At 40.1% G+C, this 17,358-nt stretch overlaps 2 protein-coding genes across 4 annotated transcripts in view; both read right to left on the reverse strand.

The window, feature by feature from the left end:
- lhfpl2a (LHFPL tetraspan subfamily member 2a) overlaps positions 1 to 14,004 on the reverse strand; it is a 41,996-nt gene extending 27,992 nt beyond the window's left edge. For 2 of the 3 annotated variants that reach the window (XM_032539800.1, XM_032539798.1), the window contains exon 1: positions 13,748 to 14,004. The gene's annotated coding sequence lies outside the window, so the exon portion shown is untranslated. The remainder of the gene's footprint in view (positions 1 to 13,747) is intronic. The other variant, XM_032539797.1, reaches the window with a different exon arrangement.
- A 3,109-nt stretch (positions 14,005 to 17,113) lies between these two features.
- The window catches only part of arsb (arylsulfatase B), an 18,537-nt gene continuing 18,292 nt past the window's right edge, over positions 17,114 to 17,358 (reverse strand). Inside the window, exon 8 of the mRNA XM_032540399.1 lies at positions 17,114 to 17,358. This exon is cut by the window's right edge and continues 2,362 nt beyond it. The gene's annotated coding sequence lies outside the window, so the exon portion shown is untranslated.

Below are 17,358 nucleotides of genomic sequence, written 5' to 3' on the forward strand. Positions count from 1 at the left end.
ATATATATATATATATATATATTTCCCTCTATTTCCAGTCTTTATGCTAAGCTAAGCTAACCTCCTACTTGGCTGCAGCTTCATATTTAACAGACAGATTTGAGGGTGGTATTGGTCTTTTAATCTCCAGTAACTAATTCAAACTTCTTTCCCAAAATGTTGAACTATTCCTTCAAGTCTTACGGTAGCTGCACATGCAACTTGTGGATGTTGTTTTATCTAAATCAAAGCCTGAGTTAATTAAAGCTGTGACACATCAAGCAGTAATATGGCATCCTCCATTGCCATATGCATCTGTTTAACATTCATTCCTCCAGTGCTTTCTTCACTCTCTGGGCAGTAATGGGAGGCATGTGAGGCTGAGCAGAGAGCATTCTCATTAAAACAACCAGCTCAGGACTCCTCATCCCTCGGGCTAACATACACAACACAGGTGTTAGGAAACAGCCAGCAGCCAGCTCCATTCACTAATCACTGTAATGCACTGCTTCTGCAAAGTGTTCAAACAAGCGATTTGGAGCAATCGCTGAGCGAGCCGTGAGCAAATATTTAAAGAGTACTGAAGCCATGCAAATACGGGCAGATATCAGGCCCGAAGACAGCGGTTTCTGCACCTCACCTGGTTGATCCGAAAGGCCAAATACATGTTTATCTAAAGCGTGTGAACAGCAAAAACTGGATTTTTATGACTTACTATCCATGCGGGAACACATGTATCTGGAGTTTAAAACACCATAGATATTGTGTAAACTGGTTTATATACGCCCCCTCTTCTATTGGCGTTTTTCCATTAATGGTACCTGCTCGACATGGCTCGACTCGCCTCGACTCGGCCGCGGTGCACCGTCCTCCTTTTCCCATTGCAGATTAGTAACGCCTCATGTAGGAGGCGAGCCGTGGCTGGTCGTCATAGCAGAAAACTGCAGTGACCTAACACGACACGCACACGCACACACGCACACACACACACCAACGCGCACACACGCACAGTACGCCGAAGGTGTGTTGTTTTTGATTCTCGGCATGTTGCCCCCCTGTCTGTCGCTAGTAACGATGACGCAGTGATCAGTGACGATTCTCTCCGACCAATCACTAGTCTGCAGGTTTTCACGTCACCTTTTGGTATTGCATCAGCTCGCTTGGAACCTCGACTGAGGTAGTACTGAAAAAAAGTGCCTGTTAGTAGGTACAAGGGACTTTTTTTTGTGATGGAAAACCAAAAAAAGGCGAGTAGAGTCGAGGCGAGTTGATACCGTGCAGTGGAAAAACGCCATAAGACTGGAACTGAATTTAGCATCACAGCTGCTGTCTATTCAGACAAAACACAACAGACCTGACCAACAATGACTTCATCATCATGCTCATCAGCCAGTGTGTGTGTGTGTGTGTGTGTGTGGTTGTGTGTGTGTGTGTGTGGTGTGTGTGTGTGTGTGTGTGTGTGTGTGTGTGTGTGTTGTGTGTGTGGAACATTTTTACAGGACTAGCAAGCTGTTGCGCATCAGCACCAAAAAAAACAAGTGGCAGTTGAGATGATGCTTTATTTTGTCAGATAAAATGTATGGATGAAAAAAAATGGTTAGACATAAAGAAAAAGAATTATAAAAAAAAAAAAAAAAAAATAGCAATTATTGTTCTTGAGAATAATAAGCATTGTCTGTTCCCGCTTAGCTGGGCAGCTGTATTACATTTACCACACATTATTTTAGGAGCCAGCGCTGAGACAGAGGGGCTTTGAAAGCCTTGCCAAGGAGCGCTTCAAAGAGAGGAGTAAAAACTGTCGGGTTTCTGGAGGCTGTGCAGCTTCCGCTTTGGGTGTGGGTGCGAGCTTGGCCTGTTGACGGCAACGAGAAGCCAGAAACAACGCTGTTTCACAGCCACAATGAGTCTCCTGAAGATGGTTTACGTCCATTTACATGTTTTCTTTCAACGATATCCTCAATGTCCCTGAACAAAAAGACACTGGACTCTCCCAGCTGATGCAAGGTTTCTATGGGTTTATGTTTCGGCCACCGGTTTTAATTATTTTAACTTGGTTTCTGAGAAATCATGTTTTGTGTGTCACCTTGGCATGGCGGAGAGATGTAAATTTTACAATACCCATGCACCTCGGCCACCGTTGCCATGGAGAAAAAGCCAGTCAGAGGCAAAAGTCGGAGCAGTAAGAAGGGCTGCACGATATTAGAAAGAAAATCTAAATGCGAATATTTTTGACTGATAATGCGATTGCGACATGATTTGGATATTGGAGGGAATGATTATTTTTGTATCATTATTCTCATTTTAATTGAAATATATGTTTTAAAAAACTGATTGAAGTGTGATTTGTTGCAAAGATTTCTCCCAAATAAAGATTTTTTCTTTAGTCTGTAGGATACAATTTGTATGTCTGCAGCACCACAATACTGTATTTTAGAATTGTTTGACACATATTTTGCCTTTAACAAATATTGCGCCCCTGCGATTTTGATATTGCACTAGTTCACATTGCAATTTTGATCAAATTGCAATTAATTGTGCAGCCTTAGCAGTAAGTAGTAAATTCTCGCTTTGTTGTTACAGTTAAGAACAAAACACGGCGCCAAACTTTGCTGAATTCAGCCACAATTAACCGAGCGAATTGATTTAGGCGGTAGACACTGTTTTCTTTTATCATTTATCATTAGCGGTGCATTTAAGCTCAGTGAGATTTTTTGTCAAAATGCACCTTGGGAGTCGTAATTAACAGTCTACTTCAAAGATTTTACTAACACAGGCTTGTACATTGAACTTTTTTTTTTTTATCAAAGCATGCAGTTCTTTATCACATTTCAGCAGTAAATTGGCAGAGAAACAAAGATTTTCCCTCTGACGCATTTTTCAAAAAGATCATTTATTCCTAGAATTCTTTAAAAAAACATTATATGTACATAAAAACCAATACTCCGTGACATTACACCCCTTTTAGATGACATCACACCACTAACGTCCAGCTCTATCTCCTCAGTTAGTCCCATAATTTCCTTTGACACAAGCACACACCCCTTTCCACCTCCACACAAAGACACTTAACACACTGCAGCGCAAGCCATTTACAAAAGAACCCGGTCTGTAAAGTAAAATCACAAGGTGTGTTTTACTCCCTCAGGCTCATGTGGATTATACACTCTACATTAATGCAATGATTATCCACACTCTATCCAATTTCCTTTCTTGTGTGTGTGTGTGTGTGTGTGTGTGTGTGTGTGTGTGTGTGTGTGTTCTGCCTGTAAACCACAGACCGCACACAGCACACAAAGATGACATCACCTTGCAGTGATTAGTCTGTTAGCTCAATGATGAACACAGCAGATGGCTGCAGCTGCATCGTTCCCCAAGACAGGTTTATAATTCTTATTAGAGATAAAGTGCTTTCTAAAGGTTGAAAACAAAACACATACAGAATCAAATATGATAACTTTTAACTGATATGTATCTTGCTTTCTTGTTCTGATGTGATGAGAATCTTTGAGGTTCTCTATATGATAGAAGACAGGTGTATTAGTGTGCTTTAATATGGATAGGAGGGTCATTTCTCTGGATTGGATAAGAGCCAAGTTTCTACCAGACATGATGACAGACATAATGGGCAAAGAGGTTTCTCACACACACACACACACACACACACACACACACACACACACACACACACACACACACACACCACACACACACACACACACACACACACACACACACACACACACACACACACACACACACACACACACACACACACACACACACACCACACCACACACACACACACACACACACACACACACACACACACACACACACACACACACTTTCCCCCCCTTGTCGGGACTGTACGTGTGCGCAGTATCGCTAATGTTTGCCAAATTGTGTTATTATGTTTGTTAGACAAAGAGGCATCATCTTTCCTGTCCAGCCACTGAACCTGTGAACCCACAGTGATAAAGATTCCCCACTCAGTGTCAGTGGATATTGGCCCCCGGAAATCTAGTGGCCCGGCAGTAACAAGGCCATAACAGCTGCTTTAACGTGCCTAACCATCCTGAGAAGAGGACAAGTGTTTACAGTACATGATCTGGGAAGAGCATGACTGCCATTACACTGCCTGAATAGAGCTACGTCGACACTTTAAATGTTGTTTGGGTGTTGAAAGTTTTCAGGCCACGTGATGCAGTTATCGTTAAAGGTCAGTTCACCCAAAATGTAAAAAAAAAAAAAACTTAATTCCTGAGTTTTTTTTGCCTTCACCTAAATACAATAAAGATAAACTGAATATTTTGTGGTGCTGAAAGTGACATTTAAAACGGTAACATCGCTTTCTAGAAACAGTGTCCCTGTAACTCTGGATAATTCACAGAGCACATTGTCAACTACTTCTCTGGTGGAAAGTAGCTTCAGTAAAAAATAATTTTAAAAAAAAACGTTGAGTGGGAGGTCTGTGTAAGTGAGAACTTTTGTTTTTTTTGTGTCATATGGTCAAACCATCCCTTTACATTCTGCTGTCCTCAAAATAACACATTAACACACATAGTAATGATAACACTATTCTAATAAAGTCAGTTATTTCTGCTCTTGGCTTAAGGATGATTTGGTCAATAATAAAGTGATTAATGCACCCATCTGATCCCCCAGAGATGGAAAATTATTTTAAAAGCACGTTTATTTTTGTCTTTGTCATTTAAATAATGCTAGAAGTTACATTCATGCAGGCACGGTTGGTATGTTATGTTAGATAAAAAAAGTATTTCAATAAGTTCCAAGCTGTGAGGTATTCACATTTTGAATTAGATGGATAAAAAGATAGAAAACGCTGGCCCAGTGCATCCCTACTTAACACTTCTATTGTGTTGTCAGACAAACTCAACCACAAAATAAGACACATTAAAGTGATAAGCAGCTGTGTCACCACCACTGGTGAACTAAAGGACATTGACCATGTTTGGAAAAAGTTTCTCACTTGTCTATCATACGTCTGCATGTTGGAAAAGCTCCATTTTACACAACTACAGTACTACGCAAGACCAGGTATCTTCAAATGTATGCAATTTGAATGCTCTAGGTTTAGTGAATCAGTTTAGTGTGGAAAAAACATGATGGACAAAATAATGGATAGAGGTCAGAGGCAGCTATTTAAAAACAAAACAAACAAAAAAACAGTGGTTTCCCTCAGAGTAAATGATCTATGGGGCAGTGAGGTTGTCAAAGGAAAGTCACGATGCTGGTGAAAGAAGAAGGGGGGGGCGGGGGGCTCCAGCTCCAGACGCCTGCCCCTGGGAGATGGATCACAGATGTCCGACCCAGAGCCGCTCCATTTAATTGTGAAACAAAAGCTTCACCTTCTCTTTCTCTCCGTTTCTTATGTCATACTTTGCTCTCCTTTTGCTTTTTCCTCTCTGATCTCTGTCTCCTTACACTATTATTACAGCCCTCTGTGAGTCTTTTCTTGTGCCTGTGTTTACTCTCCCTTCTCCATGTAGCGAGGAATAATCCCTGCTGTCTTCAGATGTGCAAATACCACTTAGCTGTTCAGGGCCGCCCCAAATGACAACAGCAAACAAAGAAATTCCTCATTCCTTGCAAGTATGCATGTTTTATAAAAGGCTTTGGACGATTTAACGCAACAAAGGTCAACAGAGTAGAGACAGTTGAAGAGAAATATGAAACAGCAGTACTTACTTTTGCTTGCAGAAGCATTACAACTGCAGTGAACTATTGTTGCAAAGATGCTTCTTTGGCAAAATAACTTAAATTTAGACAGTGGAAAGGTTATGAGTTCAACATAGGAGGGGAAGTTGACTCTTAGTTGAACCTGAAATCGTTGATTTAACCGGAGCCATGACGGTGCTGATCATACCTGAGATTGAATCAAACAGGATGCATTTGTTGACGAGCCTGTGGCTGGGAAAACTAGCCTGGCAAATACCGGTTAAATTTAATTACGCCTGTTCTTATCAGCTTGTTATTTTGTCTGGAGCTTTGGGGTTTATTGTTTGATCTTGTGTGAAGAATCAAACCTGATTTTAGATGGTATAACATCTCTGAATTTACCAATGAACCACTGAGGGGGAAAAGATCTTACAATGCTAAAGCTTGTGACTGTTTGGTCCCACACGTGGTGTAACATCATCCCATCCCTGTTCAGTGAAGTGGTCACCCTCACCTGGAGAGCCCTCACACTCAAATCCATTCACAGTTGCACAGGCCATTAGGCTGACCTCTGCTCAGCGACCAGAGTGAAGATTAGGTGGTCATTCAGTCCGAAGTTACCATGGTTTTACACAAGCTCTTACACAAAGGATTTACACCAATTCCCCAAACAATTAAATAAATCCCAAAAAATCAAAAGCACAAGTGTTAAGGAATTTATCAGGCAGGCTGATATGACATATACTGTATTTATTTTAGTTTTTATCTATATATCTTACTGTATCCCTTTTATTTCTTTCTTTGGTGTTACTTTCATTATTTTTTTTAATGAAACAAATACAAGAGCAATAAGGTTTTTTAACTTAAACTACATGTCTTCAAAATAGATATCAACTCAAGAGAATGTTGTTGTTTTTTGGTTTGAGACACGTTAGCTTTAACATCAACACAATGTCGGCCAAAAGGGGCTGATCCTAAGACACATTTAACTGTATGATATTCTTATATATAAAAATGATTCAGCTAGAACTCTAAAAATGTCAATGTTTTCCTTCTCATTGGGATAACGTTAGCTTAATTAGCTAGCTAGCTACAGCTCATTTCACCTGAAAAAATCAATGGTTTCCGGGTAGAAATGAGAGAACCTGCTTTTGTCTACCTCTGTCTGAAATCAAGAACCCGTTTCCTCAGAAATTACTAAGAAAAACATGTGCTAAATCAACATTATCATTGTAACTGGCATTCTGTGGCAAAAGGGAAAGCCCGACAGGCATAGAAACAGTTATTAACAGGGGGAAACGGTCAACTACTGTGAATACAGTCAGTAATGTGAGCAGGATCAGGTCAAACCGGTGACTTGCTTTATACTCAACATGAGTCATCTCTAATAAAACTAGGTCTGCCACGGCAGGATGCAGAGAAAGACAGAAAGAGCGTTATTGCCGTTGGTCCTGCTGCTGTGCTCGGGCTACCAGTGGTGCAGTGGTAATAATGACCGGTCACCGCCTGCCAGTCCAAACCGAAATAGGGTTTCCATGGTGCTGGTGAAACTGGAGCCCAAACACTGGGAATCAGCCCTCTGGGGTGTACAATTCATACAAATCTACAGTAAAAGTGAGTGGAAGTGAAAGAGCTCAGCTGGAAAGCTTGACCAGTATGACAAAGGGGATTTCTTTGGACTCAAAAGGAAACTAAACTAACTTCATCAAAATTTCCCATTGAATGACGATAGAGTTCGTCAGTTGACTGGCTCCGGAAAGTAATTTTCATTCATTTCTGACTTTTTATTAAAGGAATATTGTTTTGTTCCAAGATTAACACTACTCTCATGTCTGTGAACTAGATATGAAGCAAGGGCCGGGCCACAGTTAGCTTAGCTTAGCATAAAAATGGAAGGAAGAGGCGGATAGTTCCAGTGAATGACTTTGTGTAAAACCACAGCTCGTCATGTTTACCTTTGTGAACGGATTTAACAAAACGAGATACATGTTAATTAGTAAGCTTTAGCGGTGCGTTTACCTTTGGGCTTAGCTGTTAAGCTAAGATAATCCACAGCTGGCTCTAGCTTCATAATAAGCATACAGACTAGGGTTGGACATCCTTTTAAAATCAACAATGCTGATTCAAATTACGATTTTTCCGTTTGATTCCGGTTCTTATAGATTTTCGATTTCAATTCTTTGAGGAGCGGAGTTGAAACAGGTCACAGGTTTTTTCAAAGTAAAATATGGCCACACTAGGGTGCCACTTACTGTGCTCCAAGGCTGCAACACAACAAGCCCCTGGCCGCTACAAACACCAAAATGTGTGCATGTTAAATTAAGAACTAATGATCAGATTTGAAACAAATCTTTCAAACGATTCCAATAAAGAACCGATTCAACCGGAATCGTAATTTTAAAAAACGATTCCAAGTTGAAACCAGTTCTCGATGTCCAATCCTAATACAGACATAAGAGTGGCATTGACCTTTTGACGAGAAAGTCAAAACTATTCCTTTCATCAGAGAAAAACTAAACACAAAATCAATTGATGATGAAAACAATAAACATTTAAATATGTAATAAATCCACAGACAGCCAACTTTTGTAGTCATTGTTTTCTTCTCTGATATAAACAGGGGTGGCCAGGTTGGCTCAGTGGCATTGGCATGCCTCAACGCAGAGGTCCAGGGTTCAAATCCTTCCTGTGACGTTTTCCTGCATGTCTTACCCCTTTCTCATCTAAGTGTCCTCTCAAATAAAGGCAGAAAAGCCCAGAAAATAATCTTTAAAAAAAATTGTTGACAACAATATAAAGAGGGAACCAACTGGTACATGAAAGCAAGTTCTGACATTCAGCAGTGACACAAACGCAATGTTCAATCTCGTATAATCTCGTTCGCACGGCTTAAAACCTTGTCCATGACCTAAAACCAAACTGAACATATGATACCGCCTTATCGCACATTACACACAGACTGCCTATTGTGGAGGGTCATAACCTTTCATGATTAGCATACAGCTGAGAGGCTGAGGTCCTGGAGTGAATCCAGTTCCAGTTTAATCAATATTCAGACATGTCTGATACAACATTAGCTGGTTAAAAAAGACATGGCAGGGAGGAAAGCGGGAGATGCTGAGCTGAAGTGAATTGAACACAAGCAGCAGTGTAATGAGCCTGCAGTTGCTCAGGGACTAGATAAAGTGCTGGAGGCCATGCAGCTGCAAAACCCACCGTCTGTCTGCCGTGCATTCCCCTGAGACTGACCCCCAGCTTCCCACAAAGGAACAAAACCCACTACAGATTCTTTCTCCTCATTTCACCCGACCGGAGGGTCCTCCTGACCCCCCCTTTGCCCTCCACAAGTCATTCTTTGGATGTCTAGTTCTTTCTATAGGGGAGGGTATGTTCCACACAAGCCTACCTTCAATTGATAGAGGGGGCAAGTGTAGAGGGGAGGTCTTTGTTATTATGAGGACCCCACCCTGTTGGATTCCCAGTAAACAGCAATGCGGTAGAGTCGCTGGAGGTGGATGTACCCCCAGGAGAGGCTCATCTCCAGGAGCCACAGGGGGTCCCAGAGGACAGAGAGAGAAAATGGGGGGCAAGTAATAGCAGGGAAAGAAGGGTGATTAGCTCCAGTGCTGGCTAATCTAATCAGTATGCATGACTGTCCCACAGTGTAGCTTGGAAGGGTGGTCACACGTAGAGAGGAAGAAAGTTTTGGATCATTCAGGGGGCTATGGAGGGAGAGTTAAATCAGTTGTTTCAGAACAGGAGGCCACATGAGAAAGGTCATCACGTAAACGCTGCTGAACACTTTCACATTTCACATGGACGTGACATAGTTTGAGCTCTTACTTTGCTCTTTGACAGGTTGTAAAACAACCATAACTCACTGGAAGTGCCATGAAAAGTCAAAAGGGTTGATCCAACACCCAACTGAAGAGAAGAGGCAGACTAGGGCTCAGGGCGGGGCTTATTTTTTAAAAGTTACCAATACTACCATTATGACTTTTTAGTCACATGGGTATGTTACGGATAAATTAATTCCTTCATACAATCTGCCACTTACCCAAACAAAGTATAAGTACCTTTACACTCTCTAAAATGGGAAGATTTTTCTGCATTGACATTTTACTTTTAATCCTTTTTTAATCCTAAATTTTCCTGTCTTTTACTGAAGAAACATTTTAAATGCATGACTTTTACTTGTAACAGAGTATTTTTACACGGAAAGTAAAGGATCTGAATACTTCTTCAATTAAATATTTCCGTTCTCATTGGGCCAAATGAACCAAATAGTCTGATACTAATTATAATATGGACTTATTTTGACAGTTGCACTTGCAACACATGAGAAATAATAGGTGTTAAATATCAGGGTCACAAAATGAATGAATTGTCCACTGTAAGAATGGAGAATCTATTGCACAGGTGTATTTAACTAGATATTGTTAAATAATTGTTACCGAGGCAAATATGACACTTAAAATGATATTGCTTTCAGGTGATATCAGTCAGCCCTACTAGGGCTGTCACTTTTTATTTGAAACTGTAACTGCAGTAGGGTTTGATAGTAAGAATCTGTAATGAGTACAACTGCCTTGTACTCCAGCAGGAGGCCCTGTTGCTAGCTAACTATGCTATTGTTGTTTTTGCTTTACAATAGAGAAAACTAGCATGAGGCGCACTGAATGCTTAGTCAAAACACCAATACACGGATAAGTAATGTGTGGAAGTATTTTGGTTTTAAAAACAAAAATAGAAAACGGAGATAAAGGAAAACATTTGCTGACATAAAACACTGTTAGCATTTTGTTAACGTTAGCTTGCTCCTCAAAATGAGGCAGCAGGAGCACCTCAAATTAGAAACATCAATTCAGCAATGTAGTTTAGCTTTTTTCTGGCTTAATATGTTACGGTTAAATGAATTCAAGCAAATTACGTCAGTTTGAATTAGTTCAAACGTAATTTTTCAGCCTTCGGACAACAGTGGAAAATGTCAGAGAACAAAGCGTGTCGGATGCTTTCTCCTATTCCGTATGTGCAGACTGTGACACAGACTTTTCCAGTACCGGTGAAACAGACTGTCTCTGAAATGGCTCTATAAGAAAAGAAACACAGCTGCTTTTAATTCACTCAGAAATACTCTTTTAATAAGCTCGGAACAGATATCCTTATAACGTAATGTGACCCAGTTAAGATTTGTCTCAATTTTAAGACTTCAATTTTATAGCCAAATAAACAATTGTTGCATCAGAAACCTTTGTGATGTGTGATGTTTTCATTTTGTTAGAGCGTTTCCTAGATGCTCCTGTTGAAAGTTTTATTGACCGCACTCGTTGAAAAAACAAAGGAATACTGTGGGGCAAAATAATGACCCCAAAAAAGCGCAAATTGTCAAAAACAGATGTTGCTGGGAAAGTGAATATTCTAACTCCATGAACAAGTGCAACAGTAGTCTGAGGAAATATGATGCATATAAACCAGCCTTGTTATCAGGGCCATCTACACTTCCACATATCCACAGCCGGGCTTTGCTGTTACAAACTGTATTCCAGATGTCAGTCCCAGCCGACCGGAGTCATCCGTTTTAACCTCTGACACAGGAGCAGCCATTCAATTAGTGGATTTCACACTCTGGTCATGGTGACACCACGGCACTGGCTTTGGTTTTAAGCACATACTGATAATGCCCAGGTCTGATTTCCATCAGCAGCGAAATCTACGCTCCTAGACACATAAAAGTGTTTATTTAAGATCAATATGCGTAGAGATGTCTAGAACAAATCCTCCACTGAAAATAGTCTCCATACCAGGAGACACATACTGACCCAATCCCCTAAACTGCCACCAGCATCCTGGAATAATGACAAAAGCACTGCCTTCAAAGCTCAGGAAAAGCACAAAAAGCAGATGATGTGGTCGGCTTAAATGGCATAGCAGTTAAACCTTTGTTTTACTTAATTTTTGCATGCATTGAAAGTATCACCAAATGCATCATCTGCACCATGCAAAAAGGAGGCTGGCAATATTTTATTTCCATGCTTTGAAAGTTTAGCATTCTGTTTAGGAAAGGAGAGTTAAAAATAAAAAAACATAAAAGAAGCATCTGCACTGCAAGGAGAAACGCATGTATTTTTTGCTTTTCTGTGGCCTAAACGGGGGGTCGTAATGAATGAAGCCCAGCCTTTTTTTAATGGGCCAAGCACAGAGCCCTGAGGGACCACGTGCACTGGCACATAATCTCAAACCACTGGCAATCCCTGACAGTGGACTCCAACAAACCGCCATCTTTAGTGCTAGTCACTCATTCAGCGATGACCTAAGCATCATTAAACATCTGAAGCTCAGTCAAAAAAGAGAAATTACACAAAAAGACTCAAGCTAATTACAGAATATAGAGTCATGACCGAGACCACACAGCGGCCACACAGCTGCAACTTTGCAGCTGGCAATAAAGTGACAACAATACATTGAACTACAACAATTTAGCACGTTGAATTTACGATAAAAAACAAAACCTATGAGGTTTATAAAGTAGCAGAGAAAGCAAATTTCACGTGGAAAAATATTCATATGGCTCTGGTCTTTCCTACCACAATGAATCAGTGACTGAGGCTTGGAACAAAACATCCCTCATGAAACAGTGTCTATTAAACACTGCAATAAAGAGCATCACACATGGAAAAAAAACATTGCTTGTTGGGAAAAAAGCTAAGCAGAGGTTTCCTTATGCAAAATACTTAAACCGTTTTCCTGACTTTGGTTACACTGTGGTCAAACGACTTCAAGGTCTCGGCCCCCACGAGCCCTTTGTCTTCCACACACAAACACTGGTCTACAGGTGAGACCGGTTCTCAGGTTTACTGTTGAAACACAAAAGCACGAAAACAAGACAAGAATCTGTGTCGCAGCACTTTGTCAAGGCAACTGACAGACTTTCTCTTGAAGTTACAATAGCAGGGCAACCTTAGACCTTTGATATGTCCACCAACCAGGGTTCAAAATTAGCACCATCCACCAGCCAAATGCTGGTAAATATGCAAGTGGCCAAAAAACAATGGTAATCTATTGAGTGACTGGTTACATTTGAACATTCACTAGCCATTTGGAATGTGGACGAACAAGTTCATTTTGGACCCTGCCACCGACACTTAGTGCCTGGATCAGGTGTTTGGGGTCAGTGATGCTTTTGATTGGGGCTCTCATGGAAAATTAACCTTGGTTTTATGTAGAGCTGAGAGAATAACTTGATTAATTGATTCAAATATACAAATTCCAGATTCATTTGTTGATTTTATTTCATGGTAAATTAAATATATATGGCTTATGACCTTCGGAAACATTGTCTTGAGCTTTGAAGACATTATAGACTAAACCATAGTTGTAGTGTTTCATGTGTCTTTTCCATCTTTAATACAACTTTTATCTATTAACAATGCACATGGTATAACATAACAGATGAGTAAAAGAAAAAAATGTAAGTTGGATTTTGAAAACAACTGCTGCTGATGCTAAACTAAGAAGTTTAGTCAGGTGATTGGTTAATAAGACATTAATCAGCAATTATTCTGATAATAGATATTATTAAAGTAAAAAATACAATCATGGTCTTGTTAAAGCTTCTCAAATTGGAAAATTTGCCACTTGACATATGACAAATTGAATATTTGGGGATATTTGGCTATTCTTGATTAGATGAATCCAATTTTTTTTTAAACTTTCCGTTTTTATGTTACACCATGTGGATGGTAAGTTGTATTAAAGATGTTGTAGAAACCCAGACGATATAAAATTGTAAAAATGAACAAATATAATGGCATAAACTGACTGATGACTGTCACGTACGGTGCGAGGGGGTCATGCTGGGCTGCGTTGCCTGCCAAAGCATCAGTCTGCTCGGCTTCCCTGCCACGAGTTTCCCCTTCACTGCAGCTCTGGGAGAAAATACCACTCGGCTACTATACAAAATAAAAGACGTGGAAACACTTGAAAGTGAAAGTCACCCTATGTGTGGCTAAGATTCTTCAACGAGAACTTGTTCCATGGACGAATAATCCCTACTGTTGTAGAAAAGTAGCCTAGTAGTTTTTCTACTTACGTGTAACTGCTGGCGGTGCGATACTTGGATGCGGCGCCTCGAAAGTCCAGCAGGGTCTCTATGTGTCTTCCTCGTGCAGTTTAAGTCTTCGGGTTTGATTTGAACTGGGTTTTTTTTTTTTTCTCCCTTAGTGTCTCTTCTTCATCCTCCACGTTTTCTCCGGGAACCACAGAAGAATGAATGGTTCCGTCCGCCTCTTCGGCCCCCCGACTGACTACCGTTAGGATGGGAGTGACCGCCCCCGTTAGCTCCCTCCCCCATCCACCAATCACTGCTGTTCAGACCTTAAAACTGTATTAACGGTCTATGGTTCAGACTGGACTCAGGAGGATACATTATTTATTTGATGTCACTGTAGGTGGAAATACTATGGGACTGACCACTGCTGTGCTGTTGGAAGCAGAGAAATGTCTGCTTTTTTTCTTTCACAGATTAAATAGAGAAATGAGAAATTGAAAAATGTGTTGGGTCCCCGAATGGCTCACATGCAAGCATCATGGGATACCTGTGGTGAAAGGTAGCACACATTTACACAAGTACTGTACCTTCCGAGGTCCTTGTACTGTAGTATTTCCATGTTATGCTGCTTTGTACTTCTCTTTCACTACATTTTACAGGGAAATATAAGACTAATTATTCTCAGATACATTAATCTAACAGTTTAAATTGCTTTGCAGATTCAGATTATTAATACAATATACAAATCAACTAATAAATGATGATTTATGATTATGAATTAAACTGCCTTGCTGAAATTAGCTCCACCTTTACCAGCTGCAACAATAAAGTGATTTTGTGATCTATGAAAGCTGTTGTTGTCTTAGCATCTCTGATTACCTCTCACTCTAAAGACAAGCTATTCACACAGCATTACTTTGACATCTGAGTCGTCTATATGTCACATTCTCTCTAAATTTGAGTCTTAACATTTCTTGGGAGGCTAACAGCTGAGCACAGCAACAACTTTTTGCACGTTCATTCATGCTTTGCACGACAGTGGACGAGTGTGAATGGACTATTTTGAGACTGTTGTGACTAGGAGGGGAACAACCGGAGCCAGGAACTCTGTGCCCTCTTATTTGAGCTCCTTGGTCAGAGACTTGAATACAGTGAAAACACAAGGGAAGTCTCATGACTTGTTCCGGGGAGTTTCTGGCTAAACAACTCTGCAGTTATTGTCAATAATAACATCCCGGATGTTATCTATCCAGTTCCTGGGATCATTGTTAACCCTGACTGACCTTTGGTTTGACAGTCAGAATGAAAGCACATGTTCCCTCTTGTACGTATACCCTTGTACCTACCTGCTAAATATTTGTTACTGCATATGTACCTAATGTTTACAATGTAATTTGCTGGCCTTAATCTGAAGTGTAACTGGATACTTTGAAAATATTTTGAGAATAAGATAAGGGAAGTATACTTAAACCATGCTCTGCTAAATACCTTTTATCTTAATATAAACCAAGGAGGAATTGAGTTCTTATCTTCTAAAGCTTTTCTGTCTGTAAATAATCCTTAAGAGTGATTACATGCTTTAGGAACAACAGAGAGAAGTTGCACCTTCTGTTGTATGAGAGTGTGGAACAAAAACAAAATGGTATTAACATATTGATGTGATGGTTCCAGTCTAATAATGCCTCCTTGAATGTGATCTTAAATCTCTTGTAGTCTGCCAACACTGAGAGGAAAATTGTTGGGGGAATTTTTTTTTTTTGGGGGTTAAGGTGTGATGAGCTGTCGGATTTCACACCCCTTCGGGTTCAACACATTCCACACTGCACTGGTCAGTAGGATTTTAATCTGTTTTCACAGGCAACACAGACAGACACAATCTTGTTTGGAATTCCAGTCCCACATCACTCTGAGACCTTCAGTGTCTCCTTGTGGACATACCAGAGGGGAATCAAGGGTGGCAGACGTTTGGTGTCCCACATGTGCTAACCATCAAAACATCTAAGCCAGCTATCATATCTTTTTACGCTGTCATATCTTTTACACTGTCATATCTTCCAGGGGCATCTCACTGGTGGCACAAATAGCTTTGTCACAGCTGACAAAACAAAACGAGGTGACGCCATAGCCGGCGAATCCCAGTGTTGATTCAGCAGAGGAAAATCAAGAGTGGGTTTGTCACTCTGTAAGGCAGACTTCACAGGGCCATGTCAAAGTGCAGGATTAAGTGTGAAAGACACACCAAAACCACTTTGAAAGAAGTATGAAGAGGAGACGAGTTGTGACACATATAATGACATGATGGAATAACGTGTCAGAAGGGGTAGACCACCACAAGCGGGGCATGAGAAGTGCAAAAGTGGTCTGCAGCCGAGCAGACAAACTCGCAGGGCCTCTGGTTTTAGATGAACAGTGGCAACATCTAATTAAATGAGCTATCCCATCATCTTGAAATGCAGAGTTTTGATTGTAGAGTAAACTTACAGAACAAGCGAGTGACAAATTTGTAGCCTCAGCAATGTAAGAAGTGCTTTCTCAGAAACATGAAATAATCATGTGGTATTCTGGTAGTCGCCCATTACCAAAATCCCAGTTTAAATTCCATTTAACAGCCACTTTGGTAGAAAAATGTCTCCTCCTTTTTTTAAAGCACATATATACTTGAGTTCACACAGTCACTAACTTCAAATTAGAAACCACTGATTCCTAAAAAACAAGATAACAAAAAGTAGATTATGATTTTAAATTTAAACATGCGAGTGGCTCACACAGTTGCCTTGGGCGGGCCATATGGAGTCGACTGTTAGCAAGTAAATAATTCAGTAAAATACAACCTCCAATCTCAAAAGCCACTCATTAATTAAGCATTATAGTTCTTTCTGGGCCTTGGAAACAGCCGATCGACAGAACAAATCCTGAATCTGTGCAATTTCATTTCATACAGTGCAATATTTAATACATTAACCTTTCCATCTGTGCAATATTATTTATTGAGTGTTAACACTTACCTATGCTTATTCAGCTGATTTATATGTGTATACTTGACAGTCACTACACTTTATATCTTTGACTTTATATTTTTGATATTTTATACTGTATATTCTTATTTTTTTTTGTGTCAACGCTGCAAAGGGATTGCTTTAATTCGGTGCACAAGCACCGTTGGTTGTACTTGTGTATAATGACAATAAAGGCATTCTATTCTATTCTATTCTTCTCTTCTTTTGCGTCCTCACTCCGCTCTCGTCACAATAGATGCCACTAATCTATATGTCCATTAAATATGAAGCTAAATTAGCTTAGCTTAGCATAAAGACTGGAAACAGCTAGCCTGGCTCTTTCTAAAAAGTAGGAAAATGTGCCCACAAGCACCTGTAAAGCTCACTAAATAATACAAATATAATCTTTTTTGTTCTGTACAAAAACCAAAGTGTAAAAAGTGAAAGGTGGGGGATTTACAGGGGTTATGTTTTGGACTATATCTAGCTAGCTGTTTCCGCTTGTATCCTGCTTTCATGTTAAAGTGCTCATTATGCTCATTTTCAGGTTCATAATTGTGTTAAGCGGTAGTATCAGAATAGGGTTATATGGTTTTATTTTCAGAAAACACCATGTATTTGTTGTACTGCACATTGCTGCAGCTCTTCTTTTCACCC

The sequence above is a fragment of the Etheostoma spectabile genome, chromosome 16 (genome assembly GCF_008692095.1).
Source record: "Etheostoma spectabile isolate EspeVRDwgs_2016 chromosome 16, UIUC_Espe_1.0, whole genome shotgun sequence".
Taxonomy (NCBI): Eukaryota; Metazoa; Chordata; class Actinopteri; order Perciformes; family Percidae; genus Etheostoma; species Etheostoma spectabile.